At 39.2% G+C, this 10,250-nt stretch overlaps 1 protein-coding gene across 4 annotated transcripts in view; it reads right to left on the bottom strand.

Annotated features, from left to right (window-relative positions):
- Positions 1-10,250, bottom strand: part of MEIS1 (Meis homeobox 1) — a 137,316-nt gene that overhangs the window by 5,762 nt on the left and 121,304 nt on the right. The gene's annotated exons all lie outside the window — the stretch shown is intronic.

Genomic DNA, 10,250 nt, shown 5'->3' with positions numbered 1-10,250 from the left:
TCATGGGGGAATTAGCAGAGTTTTCAGGAAACAATACGAGCCACCACTCTTTTTCAATGGCAAGTGTGTGTGTGGGGGGGTGGTGGGGGGGATTTGGTGGAGGGAGCAAGATGTTCATAAGGGCATCTGTTACCTCTCCTAATTAGTGACATTTCAATCTTATGTTCTCTGACTTCTTTTTTACAGTTTTTATCAAAACCTTCCCTACCTCTTGCAAACCTAATTCTATTTTAATGCCCACTATTAAGATAATGAACTGGGATGGGAGCACACCATCAAATGAGGGAATGTCTGGAGTTTATCACCACTAACTCACACTGCTGGGGACTTCAGAGAAACGCATTCCTTGTGGAGATTTCTTGGGGTGGCTTTTTTTTTTTTTTGGCTCTTTATGCAAAGTCTAAGGTCAAGGCGAGGTCACAGCTATACAGTAATTGAACTTATATTATTGCTTTCTCCAGCTAGTCCTGGAAATGTATAACAAAACATCTTATTAAGTCACTTAAGTGTCTTAATAAGGCTTATTTTGGTTGTTTTTGTTTTGTTTTGTTTTCTTTTACAATTTTTGCAGCCTCTCAAAAGGTGGCCAGCCACTGAAATTTCTTTTAAGTGGTGAGTTACAAGCCTTTACACAGTCAAGCTTGTGAGATGTCTGAATTTCTGACTCGGAAGATTCACCCGTATGGCGTAATGCTAAGAATTACGTATCAGATACAGAAAACGAGTGGGACGTATTAAATTCTGAAAACGTAAAGTGCTTGTAGTTATCAACTCCGATTTGAATATATTGGACACGAGCAGCACATAAAAAAAATACAATGGAAAGTTTAATAATGATCCAAGGATCCACAGGCCCGTATGAAGTCCAGTTTGTAAATATGCCCACTCAGCAAGGAAAATCGTTCCTAAAAAAACAAACCACTACACAGAGAGGGACAGGTTCTTAAAATAAAAATACATGCTTCATGACATTTTAAGATTCTCAGTATCCTATATCCTTATGTTCTTTTATTATCAGAAAAGTAATTAAAGTCAATAATGAAACTGGAATCTAACTAAAAGGCCACCATTAGTGTTAACTCTTACTGGCAATAGGTATTTTATCAGGTCTTGTATATGAAGTCCCCGAACTGGCTAATAAAAATATTTAAAACACAGATCTACAACAAATTGTGTTGCAAATCAGGTTATCATTATCTTGTATAAACCATGAAAATTGGAATCATGTGAGCAGAAGGTTAGATTAATTCTCCATTCTCATTATAAGCACAGGTGTAGCACAAACACCATGTGAAATAACCAATTAAAATGAAAAAAAAAATCTGCTTTTTCATTAGCTGCCTTCACTGCATGACCAATTAGAAAATTATTTAATATTAATATTCCACATATACCAAAAGTAATTTTCAGAGTCACTAATATAGGTAAAAGAGAGAGAAAAAAAAGAAAAACGAAAACCCAGCTCTTTATCTATGGTTCTGTTCATAACCTGCAGGCTTTTAGAGGAAGGGAACTCTGATAACATTTTTTAAAAGTCCTTTTAAAAACATCTTATTTTGTGGATAGGACTTTTACTATTCATCTAAAAATAGGAAGAGCACTTTTTTAAACAGAAGAGAAGCCAAGGCTCAGAGAAATTAAGTGACTTATTGGAGGTCACATGTTACCCAAGAGATGTTCATGACTTGCTGAATGACATACAGCTGGCAAATGGTAGTGAACACCTCCTCCCCCAACATCCTGACAAGAGCGTGGCCACTCCTGTGCCACCCATCTAGAATATTCCGGACTAACCAGATATCTAAAAAGGAGCTGGTTTTGAGCCAGTCACCACTGGCAACAACCCTACTGTTGAGTCTGGGAATAAGCATGACTGAACATTTGTAGACTGGGAATTTTGATGACTGTACTGTTTGTGCATATGGACAAAGATAAGGCTACGCATCAGAAGATCCAGTGACTTATCTGGATCCTAAAGATCGCTTCCTTCACACTCATACGTTCAGATTTCCAAAGACCAGTTCATAAGAACCGACTCAGGTTTGAAGCCATGACCATCACACCCAAGGAATCATAGGAAAATTAAACCTCAGGTTTGAAAAGGGCTTTCCCTGTCACCTGGGTTGGTCACTGACACGAATCCCCTCTATGATTTCCCCACCAAGTAGACAGGTAGCCTCTGCTGGATTGTTTCTGATAAAGCCCTTGCAGCCTTACCTGAAAGTGCTCTCCATCTATGGACAAGGTGACTATGAGAAGGTTTTGCACTATTCGATCTAGAATCAGGTAATTTCACAGGACAACTCCTTGGGGGAACCAAAAACTATACCCACCATGCATCATGTCCCACAGGTTTCTCCCCTCTCTTCCCTAGGTTGGACATCCCTGATTCCTTTTTGTATTTGAGACCGGGCCGGGGCGGGGGGGGGGGGGGGGCTGGGGGAAATGAACACAGAGGGGAGGGGCAAAGAGGGAGAATCTTAAACAGGTTCCATGCCCAGCGCGGAGCCCGAAGTAGGCTCGACCTCACCTCCCTGAGATCATGACCTGAGCCGAAATCAAGAGTCCGATGTTTAACCAACTAAGCCACCCAGGTGCCCCAAACATCCATGGAATCTTAATGAGTTCCTTCTAGAATGAAAGTTCCTCTTGGGTGTTGCGTCCACTCATCATCTGGGCCACACTCTCTGCTCAGTATGCTGAGGTTTGTCTGTGTGCCCCTAAAGGTCTCCGGGGGCCATCATTACATGCAGTTACTCCACACCTGCTCTGGCTCCCGTGTAGAGAGCGAGTACCTCATCACAGCCTTTTATCTAAGAGGCCACAGGTACCAGGTGCTATTTTCTTCTGTCTCGGTGGCAAGAGCCATTTGCTGTTACTGACAACACAGATGGTGGGCTACCTATAGGATATGTAGATACAAAGGTGAGAATCCATGCAGTTAATAAAATAAAAATTTTTAGAAACTGAAAACCTCAGAACCCTTAATCACTTTGTCCAAACTGTTTGACGACATTAGTAGGTACGCTTAGAACATCGCACTTTTGAAAACAAATTTAGAACGATTTTTGAATATAATGAACATTATCAATATGTAAACTCTCAGAATCTTATTGGATTATGCTTCCTATACTTACATGAAACACTGATAATATTATCTGGTCTCATGGTGGGCATCTTTATCTGAAAATAACTTAAGTAAATAGCAAAAGATTTTATTTTTTTTAAACAACATCATCTTTTCGATTTTAAGACCATCTCAACATTTGGTTCTATTTAGTGTATTTTATCTTAGACTGTCTTCTATATACTCTCTCTGGAATTATGCTATATACAGTAAAGCCATGTGTTTAGATGGCTTCAGGGTGAATTCAGATACAAAAACATTTTCCTTCTGGGCAAAGCAATAAAATGACATTCTTGCTCCTCCCACTATAAGTCAAACAGAGGTCAGTTCCCCCATCCCTGTATCTGTTTAAATAAACTGGTCCAGCTGTTTGTTTCTAAAATGCCCTTTGACCTTGCGTCTCATCCTCCCCGCTTTTGTGACTGAATGCTTTACTTTCCATTGTGGAAGATTCTAAATTATCAAGAATTTTCTAAACACTGAACCAAAAAAAGACCCTTAGGTTTTATGTAAACTTACATGAACGTATTTCCTTCTTAGAACACTCATTTCGAGAAGTATCAGTAAAACAGATATTTTAAGCTCGTCTGTGGTGTGTGCGTTCAAAGATATATCTGTAGCTATGTGTGAGTACATAAATATATATTAGAACTTCAACATAAGAAGAAACAATGTTTTTGAAGAGAAAAGAAAAAGAGAATGATAAAATTCCAATTCGAGTGTCCAATAAAAAAAATCTACTCTCCAATAACCACAAAACAGCTTAAGACAAAATATACCCATGAAATAGACATAATCTTTAGCATTTTCCATATTCATAAGGTCTCTTTTAAAAGTGTGTTAGTTTAGAGATGTAAGAGGAGACTTTTACAAGTGATGTCCAAACATCACAGCCCTTAAGACTTAGATGTACACTGTGAGGAATACATGACAACAGGACAGTTCTTCTTACTCATTAAAATAGCCTCATGCCTTGGTTTAATAGAATGTGGCTCAAATTTGCCATAAATTGGGCATTTAGAAAGGTAAACCTCTGAGTTCTAAGTGTTATGGTTGGGGAACACCCTGTGGCCTTTTCATGTCACATCCCAAACATCAAAGTATACATTTTTTTTTTAATAAATCCCATTTTGCTTTGAAAACACAGTATTTTTGTGTGAACTACTTTTTTTTTTTTTTTTTTTTAAGAACCAGACACCCCTTAGGTGGTAGAAGACTGAGTTAGGAAGAGAATTCTTAAATTTCCTTTTTTCATAGCATCATGGATTAGAATTTCTTCCCGTGACCAAGTTACCCTCTTTTGAAACAAGATGTTTCACCAAGGACGGGAAGAAAATGGATTGGCCTTACAGCTTCATTCCATGTCAACATAAACAGAGGTGTATTTCTGTTCACCCTAAGTTACCTGTTTAGGCCTAGAGTTCTACTAAGGGGGAATGAAAGGTTGCAAGGGGAGCAAAAGCTTCAAAAATCTGATATGTGGGGTCATCTCAAAATTGAATTTAATTCTTTGCATTTTTAAAATAGGAGAATGGGAGATGAATCCCGAGTTATGCTAAAAAGAGATATAGGAAGCTTTCCTTTAGTCTTTCTTTTTTTTTTGCCCCTGCCCCCTACATGCTTAGCGATCATCAGACTTTAAAGTTGGGCAGTTTGTTGTTGTTGTTTCCCCCATTCTGCTAATCCTACCTGTCTCTTCTCATTCCCCATTTTTGGGTACCTGAAAGGTTTCCTGACCAAGATCTGGTAATGCAGCTTTCTGAAGCTGACCTTTGCCCTTTAGTTTATCCTCTACTCCTTGCCCTGGTTACTTCCTACAAAACCAGACGGCCAAGTTTAGTTTCCTCTTCGTGAGAACCAGGAAGGGTGGCGGATCACAGTGGGCATCCAGTAGAACCAATCACAGGGTGCATTTTCCCGGTTCCACAGACAACATTTTCCACATGGCTTTGCCCTTTCCTCTTCCGCCCTTTGTCTTCCACGATACGAGCTCTCTGTAATACTAACAAAACTAGGGGGAGGAGATTTGTTCACCTTCCGAAGGAGCATTTTCTCCTTTATTCGGTCCTCTTCCTCAGTGTTTGCCACCTACTTGTTTACTGAGGACTGAGGGGAGCCCACGGTGTTCCTTCAGCATGCCACGGCCAACTCAGCCGGCCACGTGAAATCAAAATGCTATTGTTTCTACACAATGACAGTCATCCCCATAGTGTCTCTTGCCAACGAGGTTTAGTGAATAGTCAACACAAAGGGAGCTACCCATTTAAGAATGGAGAAGTGTCATCGTACAGTACCCTCCAATGCCCAAGGAGCTAAAATTACATCAATTGGATATGAAGCAGATGATTTCATTAAATAGCAAGATATGTTAGGAAAGATGCCTTCTATACCTAGACTATCCATTAAATGAAGTATTAGTTACAGTCATCCTTGATTAATATTTAGGTATTAGTTAGGAATACCTACATACATACTTGATAAAAATTAAAACCATGAGTTCTTAAGAATAAGTGCTGGTGATTAATACACATACTATTCTTCATCAATTAAAAATAAGCAGCAAGTAAATATAATATTTAATCTCTATATAATTCATTTAGGTAGACCTCTATAAATATTTTTATGGAATTAAGACTTGTGAAAATTGCTCAAATATTAAATTTCACATCGGAAGCTAGTTGCTGAACTCCAGAATTCCGTTCTTTTTCTTCCTATCCTATTCCATGAATTTCCTTCCTAGTATTTCTTTCAACTTTATCACCATAATTTAAATAAAACTATATACACTATGTGTTTTAAATTTTGAAAGTCAGCATTTCCTAATAACTTGAAGGCCTGTTTTATAAACAGACCCTGCAGGGAATGCATTCTAGCTATCATCTATCAAATAACTCTCTGTTCTTTTAAACAAAAATCCACCTCAAAATCTTTTGTTGGATTTCTTCATTTCAGATTTACATTTACTTATTGAATTTAATGATCCATAACTGGCAGTCTTCAGGGTCCAAGCCTTCCACACTCCCTTTCTTTGTGGAATAAAATTTCATAAAACACGATTTTAAGACACTCAAGAAAGTTGACTCAATCTCAAGTCAAACCTTATGAAATCATGTTTTTGGCACCTTTTTCCAGTTTCTCAACCTCCTCCGGATCCAACAGTTCCAGGACTGCAATACATCATCTGTGTGTCTGAGGGTGGGAGAGGGGAGTGGACAGGAGGGGAGAAGGGAGCACATGCTCTGCTCTCCATCCATTCTAGAAACAGAATATTGAAATTTCCTCAGATCACAATAAGCCCATCAATCAGCAGTCTGAGAAGATTCCCCTTCTCTAGCATTGATGAGTGTATTTGTCAAATTACTCTAGAAAGAGCGGTAGTTGTTTAAGACCACTGAGGAAGTGAATTACATATAAAATTTTCTTTAAAGCAGCTAGTGAAAAAAATTACTAATTATTTGAAAACTATAATGCAAAGTAATAACAAACCCATGTATTAAATGTTGAAATAAACTTTCAAATATTTCATCACCTCATTATATATTATGGAAAGTTTTCCTTGAAAGCAAATCATAACCTGATTTTTTATTCTATATAAATATATATATAAATATATATATTTTATATACATATTATTTTATATATAATAAAAGCATCTATATATATATAGATAAAAGCTTGCTAAAACCTTTAATCTGACTTGAATTCAAAGCAAGGGGTGCTCCTTCAGGGCCCATCTCTATTTCTTCTGCTACTACCCATGACTTTCTAGATCACTAAAGCACCAGGATCCAAACTCAATGGAACAAATTGTGGGGATATCTTGCCAGAACTAGCATGAGAAATGCTCAACAGTTAAAAATATCTTAGGTATCCATGATATGACATAAAGCATATGTAATAAAATAGTATTTGTGCAATATTTACTGAAATATGACAATTTGCCAAATTTGAGTTTTGTATAACTGCACAAATGTAAAGCAAATAGTGGTTTGCTTAAGGGATATGGAATGTAAAAGGTTATTGGCACAATGAACAGGTGACAGGGCAATCTAGGATAACAGAACCTCCTATGGTATTGAAAAAGCTCAAGTAGGTATAATAATATCTTCAAAGGACTGATGTATCTCTCTTTGGTTTAAGCTGAACCATTTTTCGTATAAATTCTAATTTTCCCATATTCACAAGAAGTAAACAAAATTGCATCTAACTAGGCATCCCTTAAACATCGTGCAGAATAAATACATTTATTTCAAACAAATCTTAATGTTCTGCCAATTTCCATTATAAGTAGGAGGGCTGCATAATTTATCACTGAAAGTCAGATACTTTTGAGAGTAAATGGGCACTATAAATAATTACATTGGGCAATAGGCATAAACCATGAATATTCCAGGCAATTGGGCTGTACGGCCACCCAAATGATCAAATACACACTTTTTTTTCCCCAAGTAAAACTTCCTCTGCATGATTGGAATTGCAACCCGCTTGTGTGAGAATGGTAACCGGCCCTGGTGTACATAAGGGGTACAGAGTAGACTCCCGGTCCCCCCGATGGAGGGCCTCTGAGCAACTTCCTTTCTGAAGGATCTTTCCTTTAGTTGCCTTAGCAACCCAAGGCTTCACTGGCCCAAAACTCCCCAGGCCTGGAGTCTCCACACCAAGGAAGGGTATCTTGAAATTTAGCTTGATTTCTGCTTTCACCCGGTCACAAGTGAGACTACAGGATGGCATAATGAAGCCTGGCCTGAATGGAGGTCCACGTCTACCCCTTAGAAGGTTCACCGAACTTCTGCTTCGATCAGTAAAGCTTGAAACCTGGGTTCCCTATGACGCATATCACAATGTAACTCGGAGGCCTTAAATGCAAATGGAGCCAATTATACTAAAAGGTAAAAAAAAAAAAATCTCTCCATTGGAGTATATGACAAATTTTTTTTTTTATGACAAAATGTTTCACAGGAAGGCAGTAAACAAATAGGATGACCTCCTCTTGGAACTTAGCAAGGCTTTGGAAAACGCTAATGGTCATCTAAGTCACACTGAGGAAATAGGGAGACTGTGTGTTTCACTTGAGCGGCTCTCCTTTCCTTTGCACAATATCACTCAGCACTATTACGGTCAAAACACTGGCCAAGGACGGGGGGGTCAGAGCAGCGTCTAGGGAGAAGGGTGTGAGAATCGAGTGGGAAAACTGCCACTCTCACGGCTCTGAGCTGGCAGGTGCGGCAACTGCAATGACCACGTGCGTGGACGTCTATGAAAAGAGCTTTGAAAATTTAAGACCAAAGGCAAGAGTTTGTTGAGACGCTGTCGTTATGATTCTCAAAAATACCTAATGGTCCCGAAACCTGAACCTGAACGCTACTGACCACAAAAGGTGGAGGCAACCCAAATGCACAGCAACTGATGAATGGATAAACAAAACGGGGTCTGTCTCGACAAGGGAACCTTCCTCAGCCACAAAGGGGAGCCTAGCACCGCTACCTGCTACGTCCATGAACCTTGAAAACAATACGCGGAGTGAAAGGAGCCAGTCCCTAAAGGCTACATGTTTACATGATCACATCGATGGGAAATGTCCAGGATAGTAGGTAAATCATTAAAGATGGAGCATGAGGGGTGGAAGTGTGGGAGGAGCAATAGCTAAAGGGAACAGGGTATATATAAATGTATAATATAAATATTTAGATTTATAAAATATATAAATATATTTATTTATATATATAAAATATATAAATTTATTATTTATATGTAATATATTTATATATAAATATAATATATATATATATTTAAGGATGTTTTTGAGAGAGAGAGTGAGCGGGAGTGAAAGGGCAGTGGGAGAGAGAGAGAATCTTGAGCTGACACCCCGCTGAATGTGGAGCCGAATGTGGGAGCTCAATCTCAAGACCCTGAGATCATGACCAGAGCCAAAATCAAGATTTGGATGCTCAACGGACTGAGCCACGCAGGGGCCCCTACAGGGCTTCTTTCCCAGGTAGTAAAAATGCTCTAGAATTGATTATGGTGACAATTACACAGTATCTGTGGAATATACTAAAAACCATTGAGTTGTGTGTTTTTCTTTTTTTTGAGTTGTACGATTTAGATGGGTGAACTTCATGGTATGTGAGTTGTATCTTAATAAATCTGTTAATAATAAATCTGTAATGGTAGAAAGGAAGAGGTGCTGAACAAGGAAATTGGCCCCATCCTTGCCTCTAATTAGCAGCCTCACGTTGTAAAGCCCTGAGCCCCATCTGTCAAATTATGCATAAAATCCCATCCAGGTCGGGATGCCTGGGTGGCTCAGCGGTGGAGCGTCTGCTTTCAGCTCAGGGCGTGATCCCGGGGTCCCGGGATCGAGTCCCACATCGGGGCTCCTCGCAGGGAGCCTGCTTCTCCCTCTGCCTGTGTGTCTGCCTCTCTCTCTGTGTCTCTCATGAATAAATAAATAAAATATTTAAAAGAAAAAAAATCCCATCCAGGACTTGGGCTCTGACCTTCTGCAACATAGTGTTCCTAAAATTTTAATCCAGGCTCCCTTTTCATAAACTTCAAAATCTCATATCCCTTTGTTATTTGGAATCTTAAACAGCACGACCGAAATCAAAAGTTAATTCCCGATAGGCTCTTTTATACTACGTTCACTCAAAAGGATTTCGATATGCCTCTTCTGGCCCCTAGTCCCGCTCAGCCCCCACTACTTGGCCCTAAGGGTGGGAATCTCTGCCATAACCTCTTGTACTCTTCTTTCTGTAAACAGGACTGCCAGGTGACCAGCCGTGGGAGCTGAGATCTGACGTCTTTGGACATGTCCAGTTCTTTCCATGTGCTTTTTCAACATCCCCTACTCCCTGCCCTTTCCAAGCACATATGAACTCTGACCCAAAGTAGGAATCAAATAAAGTCAACCATAGCAGATGTTCAAGGGATAGAGGCCAACAAACCCTGCAAGTGGACGACAACTCTCAAAACGACTGATTTACACTCAAACCAGCGTCCTAGGGTAGAAAGCACTGGAAACTTAAATACACGTATTTTTCAATCACAGTGCGTTTGACTTCCATCCCTAGGCAATCTACGAATCTTAAAATATAGTGATTTTAACAACATTAAGCCAGGT

Source organism: Nyctereutes procyonoides, unplaced genomic scaffold, assembly GCF_905146905.1.
Source record: "Nyctereutes procyonoides isolate TBG_1078 unplaced genomic scaffold, NYPRO_anot_genome, whole genome shotgun sequence".
NCBI classification, from domain to species: Eukaryota; Metazoa; Chordata; class Mammalia; order Carnivora; family Canidae; genus Nyctereutes; species Nyctereutes procyonoides.
This window is presented reverse-complemented; position numbering and strand designations above follow the sequence as displayed.